This window comes from Sciurus vulgaris (genome assembly GCF_902686455.1).
Source record: "Sciurus vulgaris genome assembly, chromosome: 4".
In the NCBI taxonomy this organism is placed as follows: Eukaryota; Metazoa; Chordata; class Mammalia; order Rodentia; family Sciuridae; genus Sciurus; species Sciurus vulgaris.
Genome location: NC_136464.1, coordinates 85068668 through 85084137, shown reverse-complemented (window position 1 = coordinate 85084137; position 15470 = coordinate 85068668). Strand labels below are relative to the sequence as shown.

Below are 15470 nucleotides of genomic sequence, written 5' to 3'. Positions count from 1 at the left end.
TGAATCTCCACATCATGAACAATCATAAAACTGGGACCTTAATTAGAATAAGATGTACTCCACCTGTTATGATTTGGATGTGAGTTGTCCTCTGAAAGTACATGTGTGAGACAATGCAATAAAGTTTGTAGAAGAAATGATTGGGTCACAGCCTTAACCTAATCAGTGAATTGATCCCTGATAGGATTAACTGAGTGGTAACTAGAGGCAGGTGGGTGTGACGGGAGGAAGTGGTGCATTGGGGGCGGTGTTAAGGGGTATATATTTTGTATGTGGAGAGTGGAGTCTCTTTCTCTGCTTACTGATCACCATGTGAGCTCCTTTCTGCCACACTCTCCTGCCCTGATGTTCTGCCTTACCTGGAGCCCTGAGAATTGGAGCCAGCCTTCTATGGACTAAGACCTCTGGACTAAGACCTCTGAAACCATGAGCCCTTAAACTTTCCTTCCCTAAAATTGTTCCGGTCAGATCTCAGACACAGCAGCAAAAAAGCTGAGTAAAACCCCACGTTTGTATAAATATGTCAAAATATATTCTACTGTCATGTATAACTAAAAAATTTAAAAAAAATTTTTTTAAATGAAGCACAGGCTGCTGAACTGTGGGCAGGCATTCCAGGTATCTGTTGGTGATGTGCCCAGCCTGTTCTGTAGGTGATTTGGTTTTGCAGGTAAAATGCTTCAGGGTGTTTTTTCACAACTGTAGTCTGTAGGAGTATTGAAGGATGCTCAGCTTTCCCTGAGGCCATTTTAAATAGCTCTCCTTTTAGATATGCGTATTTTAAATGTGACCTTCTTTACATTTTGTCTGGAACATTGTGAAAGGATCAAGTTTTGCTGTTCTTGGTTTTGTTTCTCATTAGAGGAACTTCTGAATTTGTAAAAAAGGAAGTTGCTGACCACTCTGGAGTCAAATACAACCTCTTGATGTCTCAAGCTGTCACAGTTTGTAAATTGTAAAATGACAGAGGTCCACCAGGAATTAATGATGCTACCCTGGAGGTGGGGCAGGTGAAGGAATGCTGTTAGTTGCCAGTCGGTACAATACCTTGCTAGAAAGGGCAGTTAGGATTGTTTGAGGTTTTTGTAGGGTTGCCTTTTACTACTGATGACTTTTAAGCTACAATGTATATCAAAAGTGTATTCTTTTCACATAACTTAAATATATTTAAATGATAATTAAGTAAAAGTAAATTTCTAGGCTATCAAAAACTTTCTATGAATCTAAGCACATAAATAGTCATGTAGAGATATCCATAAAAGGCTGATAATGTAAGAAACTTTGGATAAAGATGAATGTTTTATAAATTAGAACTTCCACTGCTTAATCAATGGTGTTTCATTTCATTAATATTAAATTTGCAAAATGAAATTTAAGTTACCCTCTCACTTTTAACTACTATAAATACTAACTAAAAGAAAAATACTGGTTTTTTTTTTTTTTAGTATTAAAACTGCTCAAGCAGCCAATTTTATTGGTATTGTATTACAAATAACCTAATGTTTTTACAGAAAGCCAATATTTGAGTAACTCATCATTTTGCCTTAAGGTTTTCAGTTTCTAAACTGGCATTATTTACATCAAAAATACTTTCAAAAATTAGAGCATAATAACTGTTAAAGTCATCAATTCATTTTGTGGAAGGTACAGATAACAAACACATCTTTGGAAATGCAATGCTCCTGCAAACAAACTCCCAACTCACAAACACAAGACTCGGAAATCTTTTATTTATGACAGTTACACCCATTATAAATGAAATTCAGTTCTTATCCTTTCATTAACACTGAGGGAAAAAGACAAAGCTATTGTTGAACCTCATTAAAATAAATCCAGAAACAACAAATCCACTCTAAAGGTTTCAAATTCTTTTAACTCCAAGGTAAACCCCACAGGTACTTTTGGGTTCCTTTTTCAGTTCTCCCTACATGTTTGACAATTCATCAAAAGCAGCAAGAACTTTTTCACTACTGTAAACAGAATCACTTAAAGGGTTACTTATCTTTCTCCAAGCATTAAAATGCCCTAAAAAGGTAAAGTAATAAAACAGGACCATAATATAGGCAAAAATTAAATGTTAAATCATTTTGCATAAGACAATAAATGATTACTGAAGAAACAGTTTACAAATCTATTTTGTTACTACATTTACACGAAAGTCCAGTTCTCACTGAATATTTAGTGAAACCACTTCGATTTTTTGTCGACCAGCTCTTGTAGGTCCCAAATAATTTGCTTAACATGACTCAGCATAAATATCTTTCTCTTTTACAGACTAAAACCTAATCCCAAGGAAATTGTGTTAAGACTATATATATATCTTCCTCCAACATTATCTAATCTTCACAGCATAGTGTAAAAAAGCCACTTCAAATCTTGTTTTAGAAACAGGCACAGAATATACGTATTTAAGAAAAAAAATTCTCATTCCCTTCCTTACCCAAACAAAACTATACACCTTATTTTGGTTAGATGAAAGACAGTCTTACTTAAGAGACATTTCACTTAAGCTAGCTAATACATGAACATTATTCCATCTGATTAATCACTCTGAAATAAGATTGTTTTAAAGTTTCATTAAAGCCAAGAGATAAAATCGTCTGAATTGTACATAGAACTAGGATGAGTCAATACCTATCAAAGATGATTTTTAAAAAGATTTTAAGCTAATAAACTTCAAAAATAATTGTAAGAGAAAAATATATAAAGCAAAATAGTTTGTGATTTCATTGTCCTTCCCTAATTGTTACTGAAGAAAAAGAGTTTGTAAAATTTAAAAAGTGTAAGTCGGGTTAACTGTCTCCTGTCCTAACTTTAAACAATAAGTAAAATTAAAGGCTCATTTCTTTGGACACTTGCATTTGACATTTAATAGTTACTTGTGCAACATCCAAACATAAACCTAAAATGGACCACAGAGACAGCAGTGCTGTAGGACAGTAGTGAAATGCACAAAGAAATTCTTGCAGATGCGTCTTGTGCTTTTCTATCAGTGCATGAAGAGTGCAAGTCCACTGCTACTCATATGTTCCAAAAGCATTAACACATCTAATCAACCAAACTACTAAGGAAAAGCCATTACCTTTCTAAAGTTCATTCACAGTTGAGAACCTTAATTTGCTTTCATTCTCTGCAATCCATATTTTATTCCTAAATATCATAAAAGCATATGCGAATTTCTTAAAGCTGGAGAAATAACAAAGAATGTAGAATTGTGCCCAACTCATTTACCAGTTTGTAGTTGTTAAGATTGTTTTAGGCCCTTAGATTCAATTCAAAGTAGATTAAAGTGTTATACTTTACCTTAAATATTCTACTATTCCCAGAATGTTACCTAAGACCTCTGTAAGACTGAGGACCAGCAAATACTGCCTAATTCACCGTAAACCACACACAAGTTTTCTGTTCCCAACCAATTTGACAACTACATGCATTGAGACTCAAAAGAACACAAGTGTTCACAGCCTTCTTATCTGCTTGTGGCCCAAGTGTCAAAGTGAAGTCACCTCCAGAAGGCAAAATATAATCACTACTTGCAAATTCTCACAGTGGCCAAAGGGATATAGCACAAATAAAAAGATCAATAGAAGGGACAAGTCACCAGGAAAAAACAGGGGAGGGGAGACCTCAATGGCTTCCTGGCCAGTCACACCAAGAAAAAGGATTAACAAACTTTTTAAAAATGGCACTCAACAGACTGGCCAATAAGGAAAAATACCCAACTACCTGCAGCAAATATATATTCAGGGCCTCACTGTTTTCCTGGACTAAAGGACTAAAAAGTCTATGAGGAGGAGACAAGAATCACGCACACACCCGCAACTGATTTCTGCACTCGATCTCTTTCCCCAGAGCTCCCTTGGCCAACGACTACTCAGATAATGCAGACACCTTATGAAGGTTAATTCTTTTTAGATTGTGCTTTCAAGCTACTAATATATACAGATCATCCCCTCTGCTAATTACAGAAGACCCAAGGAAAATGTAATCTCTTAACTGGTGATTTCATTAGTCTGGGGACCAGAGTGAGAGATTCTATTATGAATATTTTTCAAGACAAAATCTCTATGTTTTATCATAGTGTTTTTGTGTGTGTGTTTTCTTTTCTGTACACTTCTTTGTACTTTATACTAAAGTCTGAATAACTCTTGCTGGTAGAAGCCAACACTTAGTCCCATGTATGAGAGTTAACTTCATTCTTTTCACTAGCTATGGACTATTTCAATAATAAATGCTATTTTGTCACAAGGAGACTCGCTGACAAGAAATGAATAATCAACCATTCAGGACAAATGTATAGCTGCCTCATACAACTGACTGTAGCTGTATGCACTCTGGGTTACCTTCCTATAAGAAAGCAGTCACTTCAGAGTGGCTGGAGTTCTGCAATGATACAGCACAGAAAGGACCAGATTCCCAAACACTGGTCTTTAAAGTGAGAAAAATTACTTTAGATTCACTGGATTGCTTGCAATCATACTTAGGGAAATATAACTTTATTCAGGGTTAGAAAATGCTTGGCAATGGCCTTATATATATTAGAATATGCTTAGACTTGATGCATTGTACAGCACTCAAGGATTGATACATCTTCTACAATGTCCTTCTTATACTCTGCCCAGCAACTATAGCTATCTTTTCTTTTCAGGGCACTTTTTTGTTCTATAATACTAATCTATCACCAATTTTAGAATGTGCAATCCAGAACTCTACTTTGAAAGCATGGGACAAAGCTTGTACTGCTCATTTGCAATCTGCCACCTTCTGACAGGCAGGCAGAATTCAAGAGTAATTCAATTCTAGGAAGAAAAAAGATGCTGAGAAGGCCCATCTTAAGCTCATTTTTAGAATTTCTGGCAACTATACAAATGCACTTTAAAGTTTTAGGACATAAGAAATAAGCAACTAAGGTTAACAAAAGTGTTGTTTCTCTAAGACAGTGTTGTTTCTCTTTTTACATAAAGGTAAAGAATAACCTCCAAACAAAATAATGATCTATCTTTATGATACACATGAACCCCTTCCCCCAGGCTAGAAAAAAGTCAAGATCATGAGTAAGTGTTAATGAATGCAACTATGATTCATATACAAAGAAAACACTGCCTCAGAGAATACAGAGGCACAATAGATGTCAATCAAAACAATCTGAGCAGAGGTCCACCTGTACAAAAATAAAAAGCCAACAGAGGTAACATAGTTAAGACCAACTCAGCAAAAAGTCTAATTTTTCTAATTGATTTTGCTCTACTTACTAAGTTAACTAAATGCTGGAGTTAAAAAACAACAACAACAACAAAAACAAAAAACAAAAAACAAACCAAGAAACCTAAGAGAATAGATAAGTAAAGGAATAGGAAATGAAATGATTTAGTGCACACAGACCTTAACTTTCCTAGAGAACACAATATGTTGAGTTGTAGAAGGGAATTTAATTCCTATAGTGGATGAATGTCATTCACTTAGAATCAAGTTGACATTACAAATTATTAAAGCCTTCAAAAGAAAGAGTACAACCTAATCTTATAGCATAAAATTAATTCTGCTATATATCTTCATTATCTGTATTTACTAATGGATATTTAATACAAAAATAAAGGTATTCAAAGCTCAACAAAGCAAGCAATTTCTACAATGTCTTTCTTTGATAGCACTGGGAGACTTTATCCTTTATATACTACTTCAAACAAACAATTTTAATCAAATTTCACCCATGCTAACAGAACTATTAGATTCTCAGACCTCTCCAAATGTTCATGTCTCCAGAGGGCATCCCTATTTGAAATCCTAAAACCATTTGTTTGCTATTTCCTAACAAAAATTTGTAAGAAAACATGTAAACCATACCCTTATCTTTTGGATTACAATGGTTAAGTACAAAAACAATTCATTTAACATGTATTAAGATTATTAATCTAAACTGTAAATCATTAAAGTTATAGATAAAAGCACCTACAAATTTTTTTAAAATGAAAGATTCACAGTGCACTGCACCTTGGAACATGTGGTTGGAACATCAGAACATTCAAAAAGTGAATTCAAAGCCAATCTATCTCTCAAAACACATGAAACATAATGAAGCCAACATAGCTACACTTCTCATTTAGCTTCTTAAAATGCAGCACTCAATAGAAGGAAATTATTGCATATTCAGCATACTTCTTTATCATCTGATTTCCTCAAACCATATTTAAGTATCTCAAAAGGAGAAAATCTAGTCCTGTGCTAAGCATGGCCTGTGTCTCAAGGTAACCTGAACAATGAGAGGGAATAAGTACAACAGATGTACATCAAACAGGTACATCCAACTATTTTCTGCATAGTTAAGTCACTTCATACACATAAACTTCAACTCATCTTTTAACATGTTAACCTCATACTGTCAAGAGAGCTAAAAGTCTAAGTTATCACAATCACATACCAACCATACCCTTAAGTTTGTTCCACAGTGCATTAAATGAAGCAGCACAACAGCAATAACTATTGTAATTAAAGATAATTTGTTGGTTCTTGAAAATACTCAGAGTCCATACTTCTGAAAACTCTGATCTCTTATGCTTTAGTATTAACAGCTAAAAAGTCTAAACCTATAGGCACCAGAAGGACTGACCAAAGCACTCATTTTTAAAAAGCAAAAAAAAAAAAAGACACACTAAAACATTAAAAATTAAATGGTTTCCAGATGACAGTAAACAAGTGAAAATGATTCATCTGCTAGGCAAACTGTTTTCACTTCTTTACCAATTTAACAGAAATCTGGAATGCTTGGACCAACTATAAAAATGGCTCAAGGAGACCCAAGCAAAGCAGCTGTATTTCTGAAAAGAACAATAAGAGCTTCCAAACATAATCATATAATGCAATAAAAAGGAAAAGTCACAGAAGGATTCACAAATTAGTCACATTAAAAGATGCAGGATTGCAGATAACCTAATTCTCAAAACACTGCTATCAATGTGAATTCTCCTGCTTAGCACCAAGAGTGACACTTTCATTAATAAGTAGAATTTCTCCTTTAAAATCAAACCATTTAAAATCTAAAGCAAAGTAGTAATACAAAGTGAATCCTTACAAAAGCCCTTCTTTTAAAAGTCCTACAGGTTAAGCAGAATCTCTAATTAAATAGGCTACCTATACAGAGTAAAGATTTCTACAGTAACATTTATAAGCAGAAATATATTTTGTGGATACCACTGGTAAAAAAAAATGTAAAAAGATTAAAACCTATATGACTGACACACACACATAGACTCAAACCATCCCTCACCCCACCCCTAAGAATTATCTTCAATGAGGTCAGATGCAGCCAAAATGTATCTCCCTACTTAAAGCTCAGGTGATTGTCCTCAATTACAGCTGAAAATCCTTCTCAAAATAGGGTATCACCATCCTTATTTGGATTTAAGAATCCTAAAGGAGAAAAATACATTCCTAGGAGTGAGTTATGTATGTTACTTTCATGCTTTGATCTTACCCTAGTGAAATGCTTTATTAGTTCTTAGGTAAACTGCACACCCCTTTTGCTTCTGATGCCCATCATCCAGGGGTTTCAGCATGCCAATAAAAGCATTTCACTCCACTCTACTGAAAACTGGAACTTAATATAACATCAATTTCCACAGATCACACAGATGTGCAATGTAAAACTAATGTCAATTTTCCATACATATTTACACAACTGGAATATATAAGAAATTTTCACATAAACGAAATCAATGTACAGTGCTAAAGGGTTGGAGGCAGGATGGTAAAGACATGACCCAAAATACTTACTGGGCCCTTGCCTCCTTGCTTTCTGCTCCAGCACTCACAAGTTTACTGAATGTACCCAGCACAACTCAAAATCACAGCATCAACTTCCCACCAACTGGATCCCTCCTCTAAGCTGCCAATTTTATCCTTATGAAGTGCTACGAGTTCATTTTGTACATGAATATTATATTGAACATGTTGACTCTGAATAACTCCTTTCAACAAAACTCTAAGCAAAGGAGAACTAGAGAGCCTCAGTGGTTAGAGGCAGAGAAATAAACAAAATGCCACCAAGACAGATGGCTTGCGATCAACATCAACATTTCAGCTTTTATGTTCACTTAGGAATTGGATATTTTAAGTTTATTATTTTTAATTTCAATATAAGTAAACGATTATTGCAATCTCTGTAATGGGTAGGTGAAGCATTCCCATTACCTTGGCTAAATTGATGACTCAAACACTATTTTCTTGACCAGAAAAAATAAGATCCAGTCGCACAGAATAAAAATAAATGCCCTTCAAAAAAACAAAAAAATTAAACTTGTTTCAAACACTGAAAAGGTAAAACTGTATAAAAGATTATAACTGCATTTACAGTGCAAACTCATGCTTCTTTCTACTCTTTTCTTCTGCACAGAAAATCCTTTCAGAAACACTGCCTCCCTGCATTTCTTTAAAATACCTGAGAAAGGTAAGGCTTGAGGAGACACCCGCTCAAATACAACAGGTCTCTGATCTTGGGACTTCTATAATACATCTGTTGCTATCAAAGGTCCAAGATTTTCATTATAGCATTATGATCAAACTTGAAACTCAAAAAGGTTCTGGATGAAAAGGGGAACTTGCAATGTCCATTACATGCCACAGACTGTCCCTCAACATGTTCTAGAAACTGGTCTTCACTGGAACAAGGCAGGTCATATACAGCATCTGTTTCAAAGTTATCCTGAAGTTTTCGTGGATGCAGTTTCTTTTCACATTTCATCAAGGGATTCTGCTGCTTTGGTAGCTGGCTATGGACACCATTTGTTCTTTTCTTTTGATTAGGTGAGTCTTGATACTGTTTTCTGCCATTTCCCCTCATACTCTGATTCTTTGCTTTTAAAAGGTCAGACATTTCAGAATGGCTATTGTATGGCTTTTGCTGTAGTGGCTGTCTGTGTTTTACCCACTGGTCACCAGGAGAACCTTCGGGAAATAACTGTTGACTATGGCGGAATTTGGTTCGACTCAATTTTTCCACAGTAGGTTTAGCAGGTGTGCTACCAGCTGAGGAAAATCCATTGTCACTATCTGAGGAATCTCCAAATCTTCGAGAAAGCCAGTCCCTTAATGGTCTGATAAAGGGAATGGCCATAAAAACTTTGTTAGGTGCCAAGCCAAGTTTGGATTTGGGGGTCATATCATTTCTATGACAGGGCAATTTCTCAATAGAGAACCACTCAATATTCCGAATTTCTCTTCTGGTTTTTGGGTTAAATTTAGTGTCTTTTGGAATTCCTGGAATGATGTACAAACGAGCAAGTTGGTCATTGATCCGAAGTTCAATGTAATCATCCTTACAAATATAGTCTTTGATATCAAAACCAGTTTCTTCAAAGACCTCTCTAGCAGCACAATCATGAGGAGCTTCTTCTTTATTTACTTTTCCTTTTGGAAATCCCCAGGCTGATTTTGCTAAGTAGCCCTGAACCAGTAGTACATTTTCAAGTGTCTCATCAAGAATAATTGCACCATATGTTGGTACTCCCATTTTATATTCCTTCCATTCATCCAAAATTTTTTCCACATCTTCACCTTGAGGCAGCAAAAATGGACAATGATTGAAGACAGCTTTAGCAAAGTCTCTTATCCCACACTGAGGTAATCCTGGTGTGTTCTGCATGTAGAAATCCAAGTAAAACCAATGGGCAAGTTCAATCTGAAAACACACTCGGATTGCGTTGTCTCTCTCCTCGCTGGGAATATGCAAAATGAATCGGCTGCAGAGATCGTCCAGGAGGCTGCCGCGAATCTTCTCCCCGTTTGGTCTCCACGATGAGGACCCACAGCAGGAGCAGTGCATCCCGGCTCCGCGCGGCCAGGGGACTGAGGGTACAGAAAAGAGGCTCTGGCTAGCCGGAGAGCTGGCTGCGGAGGCCGCAGCGGCTGCAGCTCCGACGAAAGCTAGGGGGGAAGGGGCGGGACCCGTTCACTTCCGACCTGCTCCCTTAGCCCAGGACCCCGAGGCTCAAATACTGTATTTTTAAAAATACATTAATTTTTCTTCTTGATTTTATTGCTAATTATAATGAACAGAAAAACAAATTGAGTTTTCATTCGATGTGCCTTTGGATGTCAAAGTACTCACATTTCTTGAAACTGCCCCAAATATACCCTGAGTTTTTAAAAATATTTTTTTAGTTGTCAATGGACCTTTATTTTATTTATTTATATGCAGTGCTGAGAATCAAACCCAGTGACTCACATATGCTAGGCAAGCTCTCTACCACTGAGCCACAACCCCAGCCTCCCAACTCTTAAATTTATTATGGAACAATGTTTGATATGCAAGGATATAAGTTGTACTTTTGTAGCTTATAGAATGATAAATTAATAAGTAACCTGGTAAAATTTTAAAAATCTAAGAAAATGTGTACACAATCTCTAAGTAAAACTGTAAAACTCTTATGAAATAAAAGAATTAAATAAATATTCATGCATAGGATAACATTATCAAGCTGTGTCTTCTTTCCAACTTTAGTATAACACAATCCCAATTAAAATTCAAAAAGAAAAAATGTTATTTTGTCAATATTAGCAACCTGGCTCTAAAATTTATAGAGAGAGAAAGAAGACCCAGAACAGCAGCACAATATGGAAGGAGAACAAGTTTGGGGGACTCATAGTATTTGTCTTCAGGACATCCTGCACAACTATAGCAATCAAGAGTATGGTTTTGGTGAAAGACTAGACAAATAGACCGACATAATAGAATGCCCAGAAATAGACCCACACAGATATATAATCAAATGATTTTTTAATAAAGAGGAAAGAAAAAATGCAAATGACACAAAATAGTCTTTGGTACATATGGTGCGATAGTAACTGAACATCCACGTGCAAAACAAATGAATCAACACATAAAAGTCAACTGAAATTAGATCACAAATATAAAATGAAACAAACCTATAAAACTCAGATATTAAGGATAATATCTAAACATCCTTGTGTTTGGTGGTCATTTTTTGCATGCAACATCAAATGTATGATCTATGCAATATAGAATTGATAGACTGGTAATCATTGAAATTGAAAAGGTCTGCTGTTTGAAAGATACTGTCAAGAGAATGAGAAAAAAGATTAGGAGAAAATCTTTGTAAAAGACAACAAAGTGTTACTATCTAAAATATACAATGAGTTGTTAAAATTCAACAATACAATACAACCTAATTAAATAATATACCAAAAATCGTAACACACATCTCACCATGAAAGTTATAATAGGTGACAATCAGATAAAAAGATGTTCCACATCATGTATCTTAGGAACAAATGCAAATTAAACCAATAATGAGAAACAACTAAAGTCTATTAGATTGTCCAAATTCCAGAACATTGGCATCAAATACTGGTGAAACAGAGACTTTTGTTCAGCACTACTGGAAACTGGAAATGTTATAGCCATTTTGGAGGAATTTTTGGCAATATTTTACAATGCTAAATATACTTGTACATAGATCCAGCAATCAACACTCCTTGATATTCAAAGGAACTGAAGCCAGCTATGGTGGCACTTGACCATAATCCCAACAAATAAGCAGGCTGAAGCAGGAAGACCATAAGTTCAAGGCAAGCTTGAGCAATTTAGCAAGACCTGGTCTCAAAATAAAAATAAAAAGAACAGGCAATGTGGCTTAGTGTTAGAGCACTCCTGGATTCAATCATCAATTCAACAACAAGAGTTGAAAGCCTATGTTCACATTAAAGCCTGTATAGAGATGCTTATAGAAGACTTATTTGTAATTATCAAAACTTTGAAGCAAGATATATTTCAAAATGTATTTCAAGAAGCAAGTGGATAAACTGGTCCATTCTGACAGTAGAATATTCAGTGCTAAAATAAACTATCAAGACATGAAAAGACATTGAGCAAATTTAAAGGCATATTACAGAATGAAAGAAGACTTAAAAGGTTACATGCTGTACAATACCAACTTTATGGCATTCTAGAAAAGGTAAAACTATGGAGACAGTAAAAAGATTGCTGGGAGCTGAGGGAAAGGAGAATGAATAAGCGGAACACAGGATTCTTAGGGCATTAAAACTACTGTGTATAATACTATAATTTTGTGTACATATTTTTATACATTTATCCAAACTAACACAATATATAACAAACAGTTATCCCTACTGTAAACGATGAACTTTGGGTAATGATACGTGCCGATGTATACTCAATTGTAACAACTCTTCTTGGTTTGAGAGATGTTGGTAATGGAGGAGGCTGTGCATGTGGGAGACAGGATATATGAAAAAAACTATACCTTCTACCAATTTTATTGTGAACCTAAAACTGCTTGAAAAAAATGAACGTTTTAGGCACATATACACAAAAGATAATATAAATAGACATGTAATTAGAATTGCAAAGAATATGATAAAATGAGAGTTTTAAATTGACAATATTGGCAATTACTTTAATGTAGATGGATCTGTGCGTGAAACACCAGTACACGGGAGATTGAAAATACAAGTCACAAAATATATCATGCCAAAAAGAAAAAAAAAAAAAAAAAAAGCAGGCATAGCTATATTAAGGCCTAATAAAATATTTTTCCATATAATCAAGTTAATTTGTTTAAAAAATTTTTTTTACATTTTCATTCACTATACACAAATGATGTACAACTTTTTGTTTCTATGGTTGTACTTGATGTAGATTCACACCATTTGTTTAATCATACATGTACATGTCTCGTTCCACCATTTTTCATACTCCACTCTCTCATTTCCCTCTACATAAAGTTCCTCCATTCTTTTCTCATCCCCCACCCTCCCACCTCCATTATATATTATCATCCGCTTATCAGAAAAAACTTATGTGTGGACATAAGCTTTCAACTTCTTTGGATAACCACTAGGATTGTAATTTTTGTGACAAAGATAAGCCTATATCCAGTTTTGTAAGAAACCACCAAAATGTTTTGTGAGTCTGCTAGGAAGGTGGGAGAATTCCTATTGCTCCTCATTCTTGTCATCACTTGGTATTGGCAGGTTTTAATTTTGTCCATACTTAATTTGCTCTTCCCTGTGATATGGTGTTAATAAACTTCTTCCTTGCTTATGTGACAAGTGTATATCTTCTTGAGGGGTACACCTTTCCATTTTTCATTCAATTTTTAAAAAACTTTGTTCAGGTCATACTGATGGATGATCATTTATATATATATATATATATATATATATATATATATATATATATATATACTTTGTTGCTTGCTGTGTACATTTACTGATGAAGTCATCACCACGCTCTAGATACTGAACATGGGTGATATCACACCCAAAATGTTTCTGGTGTCCCTTTGCAATTCCTCCACCTTCCCTCATCCTCTTTACAGAAGCAACTACTGACTGAATTTTTACAGTCATTTAGATTACAAAATAATTTGGAATTCAGACAATTCATACAAATCAATTTTCTAGAGCCCTAGTTGGCAAGGTGGGTGTCCTTAGAATAAGGACTTGTTTCTTAAGCCTTAGTGTATTCATCACTAAAATCGGGATTCCTCCTATGAAGGTCCAAGACTTTGGGGAGAAACAGGATCCAAGTATATAAAGAAACTAGAAACAGCTTAGACTCTCAATTCCTGGCAGTCACTAGTACTATCAGATGTGCTTTGAGTTTTGATTCATAGTCTGGGAGTCTGCAGCTCTACAGTGCCCTCTACCACCTAGAGCTAGATCCCTATGATTGAGTAGACTTCAGTGTTTTCAGATTTTTAAAAGTTTTTTGGATTAACTTCTTATAATAGTGACCATTTTAATATGCAATTTAGTGTCATTTACAGTATTGTGAAATGATCTCCATCTTTATCTTGTTTCACATAATTTCATCACCACAAAGATAACCATCTACCCATTAAACAACCACTCCATCTCAAGCCCTCCCAGGCCTTGGCAACCACCATCCCAGTTTCTGTCTCTGGGGTTTCCATATTCTGGATATTTCATATGAATAGAATTATGCAATCTATGATATTTTATTTCAGATTTTATTCAGTTATGTTAATATTTGCCAATTTTATTCATGTTGTAGTATGTATCAATATTTTATTCCTTTTTATGAAGTGTAATTTTCTACCACAAATATGTTTATATAGGTGTATGTATGTAGATAGATATGTGCACGTATATGTAAACACCCACCACACACATATGTGCATTTGTTTATGTTTTCTGCTGATTGTCACTTGAATTCCTTTCCTCTTTTAGTGGCATGAATGGTGCTGCTATGCATATTCATGGTTAAGTGTTTGGGCATCTGTTTTCAATTCATTTGGGTATACATCTAGGAGGGGAATTCATAGATCATATGGGAAATCTATGTTGAAATTTTTAAGAAATTATTAAACTGTTATCTCTACCTATTGCACAATTACACATTCTTACTAGGAATATATAAGGGATTCAATTTCTCTACATTGTTACACTTTCAAGACTTTTGCTCATTCTGTGTTTGTTTGTTTCTTTACTTTGTTTTCGTACTGGGATTGAAACCAGGGGTGCTTAACCACTGAGCCAAATTTCCAGCCCTTTTTTTAATTTTTTTTTTTTTTTTAATTTCAGGTCAGGTTCTTGCTACATTGCTCAAAGCCTCACTAAGTTGCTGATGCAGGCCTCAAACTTGCAGTCTCCTTCCTCAGCAATTCTGAGCTGCTATGATTACAGGCATATGTTGAGTTGGTATCTTTGTTGTTTTGAGATGCAAGAGTTCTTTATATATTCTGGATTATAAACACATACACATACAGACACACATATATACATACATGCACACACAAAATTAGTTCTCAACTAATTTTCCCATTGCTTAGGTTGTCTTTCTTGATAATACCCTTTGGTATATGAAAGCATTTAATTTTGATGAAATTCAGTTTGGCTGCTGATTTTTTTTTGTCATATGTAAGAGTCTATTGCCAAGTTTAATGTCATAAAAATTTACTGCCTTGGACTGGGTTGTGGCTCAGTGATAGAGCACTTGTCTGGCATGTGTGAGGCACTGGGTTATATTCTCAGCACCACATATAAATAAATTAAATAAAGATCCATTAACAACTTGAAAATATTTTTTTTAAATTTACTGTCTTGTTTTCTCCTAAGTGACTTATACATTTTAATATTTTTTAAATTTTACATAGACAAAATACCTATTATTTATTTTTATATGGATCTGAAGAATGAACCCACTTCTCACACATGCTAGGCAAGTGCTCTACCACTGAGCTACAACCCTAGCCCAGTGTTTTATATACTTATGTCTTATATTTAGGTGTGATTGATAGATTTAATTTTTGAATGTGATGTGAGTCCAAATAAATTCTTTTGCATGTGGATATCCATTTTTCACAACACCATTGGTGACATTAATATCTTTTTCCATTGTGTATTTTGTCAAAAATAAATTAGCCACAAATGCATGGGTTTATTTCTGTTGTCACTTTTTTTACCCATCA

General features: G+C 34.8%; 1 pseudogene across 1 annotated transcript; it reads right to left on the bottom strand.

Annotated features, from left to right (window-relative positions):
• Window positions 1-3380: 3380 nt before the first annotated feature.
• LOC306660246 (m7GpppN-mRNA hydrolase-like) lies at window positions 3381-13386 on the bottom strand (annotated as a pseudogene). Its single transcript has 2 exons — window positions 13223-13386; window positions 3381-9840 (listed from the first exon to the last, which is right to left on the bottom strand). The product of its transcript is annotated as a m7GpppN-mRNA hydrolase-like (transcript).
• Window positions 13387-15470: the final 2084 nt, after the last annotated feature.